Source organism: Mesoplodon densirostris, chromosome 15 (assembly GCF_025265405.1).
Source record: "Mesoplodon densirostris isolate mMesDen1 chromosome 15, mMesDen1 primary haplotype, whole genome shotgun sequence".
Lineage (NCBI taxonomy): Eukaryota > Metazoa > Chordata > Mammalia > Artiodactyla > Ziphiidae > Mesoplodon > Mesoplodon densirostris.
This window is the reverse complement of record NC_082675.1, coordinates 20,740,214-20,755,394: the sequence shown is the minus strand read 5'-3', so window position 1 is coordinate 20,755,394 and position 15,181 is coordinate 20,740,214.

The following is a 15,181-nucleotide window of genomic DNA, read 5'->3' as shown; positions in this document are numbered from 1 at the left end:
CGTCTGCCTGGATTATCAGCGGTCATGGCAGTAATGAGTCACAGTGATCGTATTTCTGGCTGTGAGACTAGAAAGGGGACTTGTCACCTTACACCTGAGCCACCACGAGCCTCCCAACCCTGGCCGCAGCCGGGGTGAGCCTTCCAAAAGGCAGATCAGGTCACATCCCTCCTGGGAGCCCAAGCTTCCAAGCATTCTCCATCTCACTAAAAGCCCGAGTCCTTAAAATTCCCTACGAGGCTGTAGCAGGTTGGATTTCAAGCAAAGGCATGAAAAGCCACCCCGCACCCCGGCCAGAACAGTTTTATCACACAATCCAGAAGGTTCAGATGGAAGAATCTTTGGGGTCATCAATGCCATTTTCTAAAAGGAGAAACAGAGATGGGGTGAAGCATGCACCCGGCGTGATCAACGCCGCTGGAAGGGGAGGGCAGGGAAGGCCGGGCAGAGGGATGAGGCAGGTGGCGAGGCAGGCCCAGGAGAGCCCCGGAGCCAGAAAGCCCCACGGGAGTTAGCCCACGTCGGGCGGAAGTGGCCCGGCCCTCACACCCCTACCACTGTCAGTTACTGGACGTGGACAGCAAGGAAGGGCAAGGTGGCTCCCTGCAGCTGCGCCATCCCTGGGGCTGACAGCTGAGGGCCGCTGGCCAGTGACAACACCGCGGCCACAAGCCCTTCCCCCAAGGAGATTCCTAACAAAGTCCCCACCCAACCTGGCCCCCATGACCTCTCTGGCCTCAGTTCTCCTCCCCCACCTCTGGCCACCCTGGCCTCCTCCTTCCTCAAACCCAACCTCACCTTCCCACCTCAGGGCCTTCGCTCTTGCTGGTCCGTCCACCTGGAGTGCTTTTCCCCCAGCTATTTCCATGGCTCGTCCCCTCACTGTCTTTAGGACTCTGTGCACATGTAACCTTACCAGAGCATCCTTCCTTGACCCCCTCAGTAAAAGAGCAGCCCCCCACTCCTCCCCTGCCCTCCTTCACTGCCTCTCTCTGACATACTGTATAATCCTTGTTTATGTGTTATTTTCTGTCTCCCTCCTCTTGAACCTAAGGCCCAGGGGACCTGTCAGATGCAGTGCACACAAGCAGCACCCAGCTGAGAACCCAGTACATCGTAGGAACTCAGTAAATACCTGCGGGCTGAATCAGCAAACCTCCAGTCCTTCTCTTGTAGCGGAAGAGCTCCTGGCTTTGAGCTGTTGAGAGCAGCCCTGTGCATTGGCCCTCAACGGGATGCCCGGCTTCAGCATCTTAGCGTGCCCATGACGTCGGTGCCATAGCTGTTTAATTCCCATTAGCCCCAATGTACAGAGGAGGCAGCCATGAGACAGTGAAGCCACACGCCCAAGGTCACACACCACGGAACAGCTGAGCCATTGCAGGAAGCGGAGACTGTCTGACATGGTGCAGGGCAGGGGGAGGGTGTGCTCATCGCAGCTGTTCCTCAGCTCAGGGGTCCTGCCGCCCCTTGGCTATTTCTCTTATTTCATGCTCAAGTCTGCAATTGCTCTCTGAGTATAATGGCGTTTATTAACTTCCCACTGAGCTCATTACAGAGCAGCCACCTTATCACCGACCACCTGCATTCGGAGCTGGGAGGGATCATTCCCAGCCTATAAATAGCCCAGTCTCCACCCCAACAGAGTCACAGACTCAGAGGCCACCAGCTTCGCCCAGAAGTTCAAGTCTAAGGACAAGGAGCTGGCCCTTCCTCTGCCCCCGACCCTCACCACCACTCTGGGACCATAAGTCAAGCAAGAATCCATCTGAGTCTCCCAAATCTCTCTGTTCCATCGGCCATCCCTGTGCCAGTCCCACATTTATCTTGACACTGTGACAAATTCACTGCCACGTGGATGTCATCCTCAGCACAGCCCAAGAGTGCCCTTGTTGGAACTTCCTCTGATGACATGGCAAACTCTCAGGCAGACGTGAGCTTCGCCACGGACTCACTCTGTGCTCCTGGGTGAGCTGGCCAACTTCTCCGAGTCTCAGTTTTCCCATCTCTCTAATGGACATAATCACGCCCTCTACGAATGCTTGTGTGCAATTTAAATGCAGTGACGAATGCTCTGAGCCCAGAACAGGATTGTGAGCTCAGTCACTCAGGCCTGACTTCTCCACTATGCACAGAAGGCGGAGTGTTTAGGGACCATGATATTTTAGGGGCCCATGAAAATGTTTAACTTCTTTTAAAATCAAAAGACAAACTGTACTATAATCCAGCCTGAATAATGTTCCTTCTCGTACCAACACAGTCGTAAAATATAATTTTAATTATTTTTTTAATGGAGGAAGGGGCCCACAAAGGCAAAAGTGCGTAGAGCCCAGGGACGCCGTGATGCAGTCCTGCAGCCATATGTGTTTGGGGAGCTGGAGGTCAGGTCTAGTCACAGGCTGGGACCCTAAGGGGGCACTTGATCAGTTTGACCTGTACTTGATTAGCTTGACTTGAACTCTGGTAACTTGATGAACCACAAGGTTTGACAATCAAGCAATCAGTCCACAGTCTAGCTCTTTTCTAACAAAACCCATTCCTTTATTCTTGCAATAAATATTTATGGACCGCCTACTCTGAGCTAGGCATGGTCTGGGTTCAAATAACAGTGTGGGTACTTGCTAGCTGTGTGAACTTAGGAACATGACTTTACCTCTGTGTGCCATCGATAAAACAGGAGTAACTGGGTTGTCAGAATTCAGACAGTTAATCCAGGGAAAGCTTTTAGAAGACGGTCTAGTGCATAATAATCACTTCATGATGTTAGCCCAAGGTACCACCACAGACGTGGTCTCTGCCCTGAAAGAGCCTGCAAAACACGATAAATGAACAAGCACATTAATAAAGCCTTTAGCCTCGGTGGTCATTAATGCTGGGAAGGGAATAAGAGAGTGGCGTTAGAGCAACCCCCCTTGATGACCTTCAAAAGCCACAGTCAGCCCAAGGAGGCCAGGTGGGTAAACACCCAACCTTCCTCTCCTCCGATCCCCTCATCTCCTGCCAGTCTCTTCATTGGCTGAACACAGCCAGGGCCACAGGGCGTGGGAACATGTCGATGTGTCCAATCAGGTCAGCTTCCTGGGCTCAGGGCAGGATGGTGAAGGATGGAGCTCAGTCTGGAGGGTCAAGCAGGATACATCCCACATAGAGCCCTCCACCCCCTAGGCTGAAATCATTCATTAGCTCCTCTTTGCCCACAAGTTAAGCTCCCCAGGATTCCCCCGGCCCCTCACTCCCTTCACCTGTCCCCACCCCACCCCTGCTCCAATACCCACTCCCATCTCACCCTCAAGCCCTAAGCCACATCTCATGGTTCCCAAAAAAGCATCAGGTCATTTCACATCTCTAAACCTTTATCCGGGCTGTTCCCACCCCCCTGGAATGCCCTCCCCACACCCACACCTGGGCAACAGGACAGTGAGACAGTGCAGAGCCTGGAAACCTGGGTTCCAGTTCTGTTTCTGCCACTTCCTAGCTGCATGACCTGGGGGAAGCCAATTCGTCTGGCTGAACCTCAGTGTTTTACCTATAAAATGGGAAGAATGATAGTCCACTTCATGAAGCTGCTGTGAGGTTCAACTGAAACAATACTTATAAAGTGCTTGGCAGGAGGTCACTCAATGAGTCATACTAGAGGAAATTTTTAAGAAGCAAATGGTTTACAAAGCCATCCCTGATCATCTGTCCCTTGAGGTGTCAGGGCCCCACTTTTCTGTGAGCATCACTGGACCTTGTGTGGACAGCTCTTGGGGGCCCTGGAATGCTTTTCTCTGCATCTCCATCAATGCCCTGTGAGCTCCAAGGGAGAAGGATCTGAGGGCATTCCTATATGTGTCCTCAGCATCCAGTGCATAGTAGACACTCAGTGAATATGGAATGAATGAATGAATGAATGAATGAACAAATATTCAAACCAGTGAACCAATCTGCCTGCCCCTCCACCTGAATAAAGCTTGAACTACTTTAATCCCAGTCTGGACTACTAAACAGGGCACAGGGTGACCTCTCGAGGAAGCCCAGGCCAAGGTCATGGCAGGCGGAGGGGGTAATAAGGGAAGCACCAGGGGTGGGAGGGGACTGCAGGCCCCAGCTCATTGGAAATGCAGAAAGAATCCCAGCGGTGGCCGCCTTCTCTGGCAGGGAGCGCGCGGGAAAAGACAAGAAAAATGAAGCCGCCACAATCTCATTTTCTGAGGCCTGCAAGTCAGCCAGGAAATAGCTATTATTCCATCGCACTGTCGGTATTAAGTTATTTCCTTCACTAAATACAGGAATGTTCATGAATATCTATTGAGTCCCAGGTACAGACACCTCCTGGCTCTGAGGCTCAGTCACTCTGCCTTTACATTCCTCCAACAACACCCCTCAATCTTGCTCTGAAGTGAAAGACAATAGTATTTTAAATTGGTTAATAAATCTCAGGATTGATGCTCCTTGAAGGCTCAGGAACTTCGTCTCTATTACTTGAATAAAAGGGATCACATTTTAACCACTGCTGGGCTAGGAATTTGGGAGAGTGACCCGAGCCAGCTGCTCCTTCCTCTTCCTGGGGAGGGGAGGGATGGAGGTTTCAGGACCCTGGGTCCGACAGAGCCCTTTTGATGGCCAGGAAATACTTATTTTCTGGCTAATTCAGGCCAGTTGAACATCTTGGGCCACTTTGGTTTTGATGGCTTCATGTTTGGCTAGTTCCCCTGGATTCAAACAAAAGAGACTCGGAAGCAAAGCTCCAGGGAGAATGTGGGTGTCTGGCATCCTTTTAAAAAGCACCTGGATGCAGATAAGGAAGGTGGGGGAGCGGAGTATAAATAATACTGCTTGGAACATAATTCCAGGTGTCGATTTTTACACCACCTTCCTCATGAGCACAGGTGACCTTGGGCGTCCCCGTTGGGGTGGAGAAAGCTTTGAAAAGCCCAGACGATGGAGAACCTGAAGTAGGACTAAAATGTCTCCCGTTTGTAGTTTCTTGCCACCTGCTTTACGTCCTTTTCCTAATCCATCCTCACAGCCACCCTAGAAGGTGCAAAGTCCAGACACTGTCCACAGGCAAGAAAATCCACAGGCCAGAATCATCCCTGTGTACCCAGCACCCAACACACAGTCTGGCCCCAGAGTAGCAGCTCAGAAAATAGTGGGAAGATGGGCTGTTGTACAACATCCTAATTTACAGATGTGCAAACAGAGGCTCAGAGCAGGCAAATGGCTTGCTCAGCATCTCACAGTGATTTGGCCTGTCAATGATTCAGCTAAGGCAGTCTGTATACCCACTATGCCCAGGGACTAAGCTGGGTACTAAAGATACAGACCTGAACAAAAAAGATGCTTTGATGGAGCTCACCATCTCGGAGTGGGGGAGGCAGAGAGCGCTTGAGTGAATAAAGAGAGAACCAGGACAACTTCAGGTATACAGTAAGTCCCCTACATACGAACAAGTCCCATTCCGAGAGCATGTTTGTAAGTCCAATTTGTTCATTAAGTCCAACAAAGTTAGCCTGGGTACCCAACTTACACAATCAGCTATATAGTACTGTACTGTAATAGGTTTATAATACTTTTCACACAAACAATACATAAAAACAAACACAAAAAATAAAGAAAACATTTTTAATCTTACAGTACGGTACCTTGAAAAGTACAGTAGTACAATACAAGAGCTGGCATACAGGGGCTGGCATCAAGTGACCAGGCAAGAGGAGTTACTGACTGGAGGAGGGAGAGGAGGTGGGAGATGGTAGAGCTGAAGGATCGTCAGCAATGGGAGATGGAGGGCAAGCTGCAATTTCATTCATGCCTGACGTCGATGGAACGCATGTTTGCATCTTTGAAAATTCACAACTTGAAGGTTCATATGTAGGGGACTTACTGTACCTAACTGCTGAGAAGGAAATGAAACGGGGTGGTGGGGTCCACAGGGCTGGGAGTGGTGGGCTGTGGGAGTGGGGCAGTTCCTAGCCCTATCTGCAGACTCTGGAAAGCAAGGGAGCGGAAGCATATCTCTGAGACCCAGTGAGGTCTTCAGGGGCAGAAATTATACCTGATTTGAGACCCCAGCACCCACACAAGACCTGGCTCACAGCCAACGCTCAGTGTTGGGGGGAGATGGGTGAGTGGAGGGCTTCCACTGTTATTAACAACCCTCTGCTCATCCTTTTCTGCACCCCCTTATCAGAACTTCCCTCCAAACCCCACTCTGGGTGATGATCTCCTGTCAACGGGCATCATGCCCTCACCGGGTCACACACATCCCAGGCCTCCCTTCTGCCCTTGGTCTCTCTCTCAAAACTGTCCCCATAGAGCAGTCAGAAGGATGCTTTAAAAACACCCGGTGATACGTCACTCTGCTGCCTGAAACCTTTCAAGGCTCCTGCTGCCCTAAGAGCCAGGCTGGAGGTCCTGCCTGAGGGGTCACTGTTTCCACGTCCGCCTCACCTTACACTGCCTCTGTCCTCACCCGCTACCAGCCGTCGTGACTGAGGCCTCACCCCCAGCTCCTCCCTCACGCCCATGGCTTTGCACATACCTCCTCCTAGATGGCTTCTCCACTTCCCATCACCCTGTTCAGCACCTCCTTCACCCTGTGAGCTGCCGCTCAAACATGAAAACCCACATCAAGAGTGACCTCCTCCAGGAAGCCTTCCTTGATCTCCAAGGAGTGTTTGGTGCCTCGTCGGGGCTCCCCCCACTGCCTTAGCTTCACGCATTGCAGCACTTACACTGGGTCATAATTGTGTGTATCACTGGGTCATAATCGTCTGTATCTATGTCTGTTTCTTGCCTTCAGAATGTGAAATGAAAAAATCTCATATTCACTTCTTATCCCAGCATCCTACAGAGGACCCAGCATAGAGATGCCAGTAATAATTGTAAGTGAAACTCACTATTTCTGCTCATCCATTATGGTAGATGGTTTGCAAAAAGGCCCCAATTCTCTGCCCTCCCTGAATCCACACCCTTTGCAATGTGACTTTGAAACTCTTCCCATCAGAGGATGAAACTTCTCCCCACCTCCAGAGTCTGGACTGGCCATGTGATTCGCTTTGGCCAATAAAATGTGGTGGAAGTAACACCATGCCAGTTCTGAGCTTGGGCCTTAAGAAGCACTGGAGCTTCCGCTCTCCCTCCTTAGAACCCTGCCAGCCCCCAGGCAAGCAAGTCCAAGCTAGCCTGCTGGAGGGCACAAGACATGTGGCCCACTCACCTCCATCACCCCAGCTAACAGCGAGTCAACCGTAGAACTTGAGAGTGAGGCCATCCTAGACCAGCCTCCAGCCACCTCACCAGCTTCCATGAGAAAGCCCAGCTGGGCAAAAAAAAAAAAAAAAAAGGTGGGGGGGAAAGAAAAATAAGAAAACAAGAAAGAAAGAAAGAAAAAAAAATTGTATTGGCGTATGTTCCTGAGACTGTGTTGCTGTTTATTACACAGCATCATTATGGCAGTGGGTAACGATACACTCGTTGAACAGCTTTGAGATGCTTAGCACTGGGTGTAACACACCACCAGTCCACACCACTCCTGGAAACTGTCTCCCAACCCAAGGACTCAAAATATCAGGGTCTCTTCAAGACAGATCAAAGCACAAATCCCACATCTGTCGCTGGTGGAGCAGGTGGAAAGTGACCCCCAGCTGACCAAGTGACCTGTCATCACAGGTGGGTCAGAGGAGCCAAGCCCCAAGGCACTTCCAGAAAACTCACAGTGTGGCAAGGGCCCCAACCAGAATGCTGAACTCCATCTGGGGAATAAAGCCAGACACATCACTCTTTTGGACAAGCAATTTTTTTTTCATAATTGACAATTCTTGGCATATCCTCCCCTTCTCCACGCACAGCCTTCTTTTCATGTCACTCATGCACGTACCAGACACTCCGAGGTGACTTCCCTTGCAAAGAGAACGCCAGAGAGACCTCTAGCTCCCTATCCTTAAATATTCCACTTGTTATAAATTCCCCAAGGAGTCTTCTCAGCTCCAAATATCAGGGGAACAGAAAGGGGGAGAAAGGGGGGAAAAACACATTCTCAGAACAGTTCTTTGTACTTGAGATTCTTTGGTTTGTATTAAAATAGTCTCATCTCCCCAGAATTTATGAGCACTCCTGACACTAAGAGGGTTCGCTTTGTCCTGTGTTCTAGAAATAAAACTAACAGTGTCAGAGTGGACATCTCTGGGAGGGAGGGGGAAACGGGCCAGACACTTCCAGAGCATCTGAGTTGAGTGGTCAGGGAAAAGCAGACTCACTTCCCGACCCCTCTTATCAGGGAGGAGACTCAGCAGTAGGCACCTCCCCGTCCGTGATCTCATTTGATTTTCCCAACAGTCCTACCAAGCTACTATCATAATCATTATCATGCCCCTCTCTCAGAGGAAACAGTGAGACTCTTAGGAATAAAATGTCTTCTCAAGAGCTGGAGCTGGTCAAATATGGGCCTCGAATTTAAATCCAGATGTGGCTGACACCCAAATGCTCCTACCAGCCAACCATACCATCTGGAGTTGGAGTGATCAAGGGAGTCTGCCTGGAAGAGGCAGGACTTAAATTGAGTCTCAGAGCTGCTAGAGTCCCAGCTAGCTGTGCTTTCTGGTTGCAGAGATGCAACTGTCCTCATACACTCAGTCTCTATAACACCCTGAAGGGAGCATGATCCCTAATTTATTCAACATCATTTTTTAAAATACATGGATCTGATATTTCCTCCTTTACATAAAAACCTCTGCTTCCCCCACCCCTGTGCCAGCTAAGCAAAATTTAACATCCTGAGCACGGCATTCAAGGTTCTTAATAATTTGCCCCAACCTACCTTTTCAGCTTTCCACCTCATTATTACCACACACATACACACACATAAACACACACACACACGCACACACGTGCGCACACACAGACACAGGTATGCCCTCAAAGATATCCCATGTGCTAGTCAAACAACACTTCCCCTCTGGACACAGACTTCCTCCTCTACATCTCTTGTGGTATTCCCACTACCTGCATGCCTTTCTCTGCCTAGTGAACTCCTAGGCATCCCTCAGAGCCCAAGTCAAATGCCCCACCGGCAGGGAAGCTTTTGCTTTGCCCCTTCATGTACAGTTATTTGTACATGCCTCTGATAAGAACCAGCACAGAACTGATTGGCCCATAGTGTGACATCTGTCCCCCTTACAATGAGTTTTGCTGGTAGGGGCTCAGGTATTATATTTCTCTGAATCCCCACAGCTTTAGCACGGGGCCTGGCCTTTCATCTAGGGGTCAATAACCACAGATGCTGATAGATGAATAAATGAATGAGTGAGTGAATGAATGAATGAATGAGTGTATTGTAGGCTTTCAGGAGTTGCCTATTGGGTGAATATAAGCCTCTGCCGCACACACGCAATAAAGAAGTCTGCCTCAGCACCTTTGATGGGGTGCACGGGACATCACTCTTCTCACCTAAAACTGCTTGTTTTGGGGGAAGTTAAAACAACAAAAATAAGGCCTGGCAGGTGGTCTGACACACACACACACCCACGGCCCCACTGGAGGGAAATAGACTGAGCAGGTCCCAGTGTCTGGCTCTGCCTCTCCCTCGTCCCAAGTTCCAGATCAATCTTTTTCTGACAGGTGGCCTATCTCACCTAACATCCTCCCTGAGAGGAGGAATCAGGGGTTTTCAGACCCACAGCCCAGTCGAGGAGCTGAGACTGGAGACAGAGCTGATAAAATGGTAAAATGGCGTCAAACGCGGAGCACGTGGCTTCCGTCCCAGATATCCAGATCTGGGGAGTGGATGGAGGAGCCCTCATTTCTCACACTGGCCAATTCCCATGGTGCAAATATTCCCATCACAACTAATTTCAAGCCAGTGGTTTAACAAGTGGCTTAGAAAACTCCTGAATAATTAACAATGGGCTCTTGTGAACTGGTGTGAGCCAGCTTCAGCACCTCAGAGCTGTCCGTTATTATTGTTTATATTATTATTACTATTCATCCAAGCAGCATTATTTTTGGTTTTTTCCTTTCATAAATCTACATAAGATTTCACTTCAACACTGCAATCTGCAGGCTAAAAATAGTTTGAAAGTCAACAAAGCAAATGATCTAGGAAGGTCTCCAGCTCTAAATAACATCCCAGGAGTTCAACACCCAAGTCCTCCCCCTTGGAGACAATTCCCCAGACTACCTCCAAGGCACAGAATCCCACCCCATGCCCTTTCCACTCATAGCACTACAATGGGCAAATCAGAATATGCACCCCCAAAGAGGTGCTGTGTGGCTTCAGACAAATCACCCGACCTCTCTGACCTTCAGTTTCCTCATCTGGCTCACAGAGACGCTATGAGGTGTTAATGAGATAATGTATATGGAACATATTTGAAATGCCCATCACAGAGGAATGCCCAATAAAACATAGCTATTATTAAGAATGTTCATAATAATATAAGCACCAGGTCGTTGGCCCCTGCCCATCTGCAAAGGGTCTTGGGGGGGCTCCTGGGTCCCCCACAAGTTGTGCAAGTAGCATGGCAGAGTTGGATCCTTGGAGCTGAACCTCCCCATCTGATCACTCCACCACCACCTCACTTCCACTCCTGTTCCAGGACTAATTTATTTACTTCCTTCTGAATCCTCAGAGTCTAGCAAGTTGTGGAGTGGTTGGATGGATTTTTTAATTAATTGACAGGGAATCAATGAAGAAGTGATCGTTTTGGCCCTGGCTGGGTGGGGCGCCATCTCGGCCGTGGGAAACAAATGGATGGCTTCGGGCAGCATGGTGGTGGGCAGGGTGTGGGAGGGGAGGGGGGGAGGGAAACTTTATTGAGCTGTGGTTGGGTTGTGGGTACTAAGACCCAGGAGGCCCAGCACCTGCCACAAGAGGCAGGATGGAGAAGTGAAAGGAGGTCAACCTGCACACCTAGAATCCAGGAGATCCGAGTTCAGGCCCTGACACCATCACTTACCAGCTGTGTGGCCTTGGACAAGTCATGGCACCTCCCTGAGCCTCAGCTGCCCCCGAGGGTGGTTGCGAGGATTTGATTCTGACACATGCGGCCACACAGATGAGCCTTGAAGGCATTCTGCTAAGTGAAATAAGCCAGACACAGAAGGACAGGGAGGATGGAATGGAGGGTTACTGATTAGTGGTTACAGAATTTCTGTTTGGGATGACGAAAAGAAACTGGAAATAGACAGCGGTGATGGTTACACAACTTCGTGAATGTACTTAATGCTATTAAACTGTACACCTAAAAATGGTTAAAAGGGGAAATTTTATATTAGGTATATTTTACCACAATACGGGTAAAGGATAAAAATAAGGCATGCCATGTGCTTGCACTGCCTGGCTTCTAGAAAATGCTCACTAAATACACATTATTATTATTATTATTACTATTATTATTTTTAAATTACTGGGCTGAAGCGACATGTTCACAGATGTAACAGAATGCAAAATATGACCCAAAATCCTTCCCATCCTAAATGCACACCCTTTATAAAGGGACTTTGCAGTTCCCAATAAGAACTGGGGTCTATTTCACAACCCCTTAAATCTGGGCTTGCTTTGGCCAGTGCTAGCTTCCCATGGCTGCTGGAAGTGTGTAAATTATCACAAACTTAGTGGCTTTAAATAATGCATGTTTATTCTCTTACATTTCTGGGGGTCAGACGTCTAAAGTGAGCCTTAAGGGCTAGTGTCGAGGTGTCAGCAAGGCTGGTTCCTTCTGGAGGTCCTAATGGGATAATCCACCTTCTTCCTTTTTTCAGCTTCTGGTGGCCACCGGCATTCCTTGGCTTGTGGCCCCTTCCTCCATCTTCAAAGTCCATTTTTCTAATCTCTGTTTCCATCATCACATCACCTTCCTCCCTTCTGTAGATCCCTCTGCTTCCTTCTTATAAAGACCCTTGTGATGACATTGGGCCCAGCCCATAATTGAGGACCACCACCCATCTCAAGATCCTTAATCCCACCTGCCAAGTCCCTTTGCCATATAAGGTAACATAGTCACAGGTTCCAGAGAGTAGGACCTGGACATCTGAGGAGCGGGGTAGGGGTATCATTCAGTCCACCACAGCCAGTGAGACTTCAGCAAATGTGACACAAGTAGAAGTTTAAAGAGTGCTTATGCCATAGAGCTGCCCTCTCTTGCTAATACTGGGAACCCTTCACCACCTAGAGTGCAAGCCCAAGCTAGCCTTCTGGCAAATGAGAGACACATGGCCCAGGCACCCCAGCCAACAGCCAGTCAAACCCCAATGTTGGAGCAGTCCTGCTAAGCAGCAATCAATGGATGACTCTTGTGTGAGCCCAGTTAGCACCAGCCAAAGAACTTTCCAGCTGAGCCCAATTCAAATGACCAGCCCACAGAATCCTGAGCTAATTACATTGTTCTTGGTTTAAGCCACTGGGTTTCATGTAGTTTGTTATACAGCACAAGCTAACTTAATCAACAGACAACCATTGAGAAGGTGAGGGGAGAAAACATTTATTAAACACATACTATGTACAAAGCATATTCCTCATATAATCTCATTGAAGCCCCACAGATTCCTCACAGGTAAATATTAATTGTATCCATATTACAGATGAAGAAACTGAAGCTCAGACATGGGAAGCAATTGGCTTAAGACTGCATGGCTAGGAGTTTGCAGAACCAGGTGTCACACTCTGACCGGTCTGACCCCAAAGCCATCGGTCTTCCAACAGCCCCACTCTGCTCTAAAACCATGCTGAGTCAGCACATTTATCCGTGGCTGGCTCCCTCTTCCTTGGTCACCTTTCCAAAGGACTCTTACCACATGCCCCCACATCACCCACCCCAGCCACCCCACCATTCATTTGGCAGTTATCTGTGGAGGCAGGAGAGCACAGCAATTAAGCATTCAGACTCTGGTACCAAAGTCAAATTCCAGCTCTGTCTCTTCTCAGCTGTGTGACCTAGGACAAGTTAATTCACCTCTCTGAGCCTCAGCTTTCTCATCAATCATATGGGGAACACAGTAACGTCTACTTTACTGAATGCTTTCCAGATGAAATGAGGAAAGGCATGGAAACCACTTATCACAGTGCTGGGCATGTAGTACATGCTCAGGAAATGCTAGCCATTATAACAACTGCCATTACTCCTGAGAGCCTGCCACAGACCAGGCACTGAAGTGGTCCCTCGGAAGACCACGAAGATGTCAATCTCTACCGAACAGGGGCAGGGCCTCCTACTGACTAAACTGGATAGTACTGAACCATTTCAGAACTTGCTTCCTCCACCTGCTGCTTTTTCTGGACAAAGGGGAGACATCACAAGGCAATAGAAAAAAAAGCCGATGCTTACTCAGGATGCCAGGGGCCCAGCTCTGCCCCCAACACACTCTAAGATCCTTACCTTGTCCGGCCCTCAGCTTTCCCATCTGTATCATGAAGGAATGAACTTCCAAACTGTTTCATCTCTTTCTGCCATTCTGTCATCTTAGGATAGCAAGCTGTTCATCCCGCTTCTGCCTAACCTGACATCAGAACGAGTCTCCCAAAAAATACATTGGATGCCAAGCAGGTTTTGATAATCTGAAGAATTCTGTTTTTTATTGATGATGTCCACCCGCCTCCTTCTGCAGCCCAGGAAATCTACATTAGGGGCTGGATTCAAAAAGAGGAGAAAAAAAAAAAGAAAGAAAGAGGGCTGCCTTTGAAGTGAATGACATGAATTATTTCGACCTAACTTACTAATTAAGACCTCATTAGCAGCCCAAATTTGTGATAGATCAGCAGAGGACTTGGCACAATGGTTTAATTTAATGATTTCTTGCATTACTTTGTTAATCATCTTTAGTCTGATTTAATTTATGCCAATGTGACTGTCCTAATTTCTAATTAAGGCATTGATGGCGGGGACGGCCGCCATAGCATAAGGATCTCAATCAAGGCTGATACAAAAGCAGATATTCGTTTTTAAGGTCTGTGAGATGGCAATTTGCTAAGCCTTCTGCTTATTGTTTTATTCCGTTCCCCCCACAAAGGTTGGGGAGGGTCTGGTCTTCGCCTGGGGCAGATGGTTTCTCACTAATCACAGATCTTTACAGTCATTGATTTTTTTAAGGCTCTGAAAAAGACCCTGGAGATTAATCAGACTAACCTCCTCATTTCACACATGAGGCAACAGGGGCCAGAGAGGGTGAGGGGCTCACCCAAGGTCACACAGCAAGTTAGCAAGATGGAGGGAGGAGACCCCAGGCAAGCGCTTTCCTCCACGGCCACCCGTTTGGCAGTCCCCAGGTAGCAGTGGCGGTTTCTACAGGGGTTGCAACTGACTGGGATTTGGGTCAGTGACTTGAAGTTGGCATAATAATTTCAATAACACCCAGCCCTTGAAGACCGGACTCTGAGCCTGAAATCTAATGCACATTTTTCTTAAATCCACAAACAAACCCTACATGTGGGCATTACAACACCTGCCCTCCCATTTTACAGAGGCTCAGAGAGGTAGAATGCCTTCCCAGGGCCCCACAGTAAAGAAGTGGGATTTGAACCTGGATCTGCCTGATTCCCAAGTCCATGCTACTATCACTGCTCTGGGCTGCCTCCCCAGGTCACCACTGGGTATCCACAGCAATTTGTATCAATATTACAGCTAATGTGTACTTAGGGCTCACAACGCGTCAAGAGCTGTGCTAAGCCCCTCAGGTGAGAGTCCCATTTGATCCTCACAACACCCTGTGAAGAAGGCATCATTCTTATGACCAATTATACATAGAGAAGCCAAGGATCAGAGAGGTTACATGAGTTGCCTACGGATGCACAGCAAGATGGCAGTGCCCAAAGGCTGAACCATCCCTAACTGCCTCTATCTAACTCTAAAACTCCCTACACCCCACCTCTGTCCTGAGCATTTCTGAGCTTGGTTGAGCCGGAATGTCTGGGCTTTGCCTACCCAGGGCACTAGAATATGCCTTTCTTGATGACAAAGGCAGCCTGAGCCATGGGGAGAGCCAAGTGCCAAGCCAAGAGTCAGGATGAACATGTTTCTATCCTAGTTCCGCCACCAATTTGCAAATCCTGTCTCCTCTCCGGCCTCAGTTTCCCGCTCTGCAAAATGAGGGGACTGGAAAGGCCATCCTCCAACATGGCTGCGCACTGGAATCACCAGAGGCCACCCCACCAAAAAAAACTCATGTCGACACCCCAGCCCAGACCTGATGAATCAGAATCCCTGGG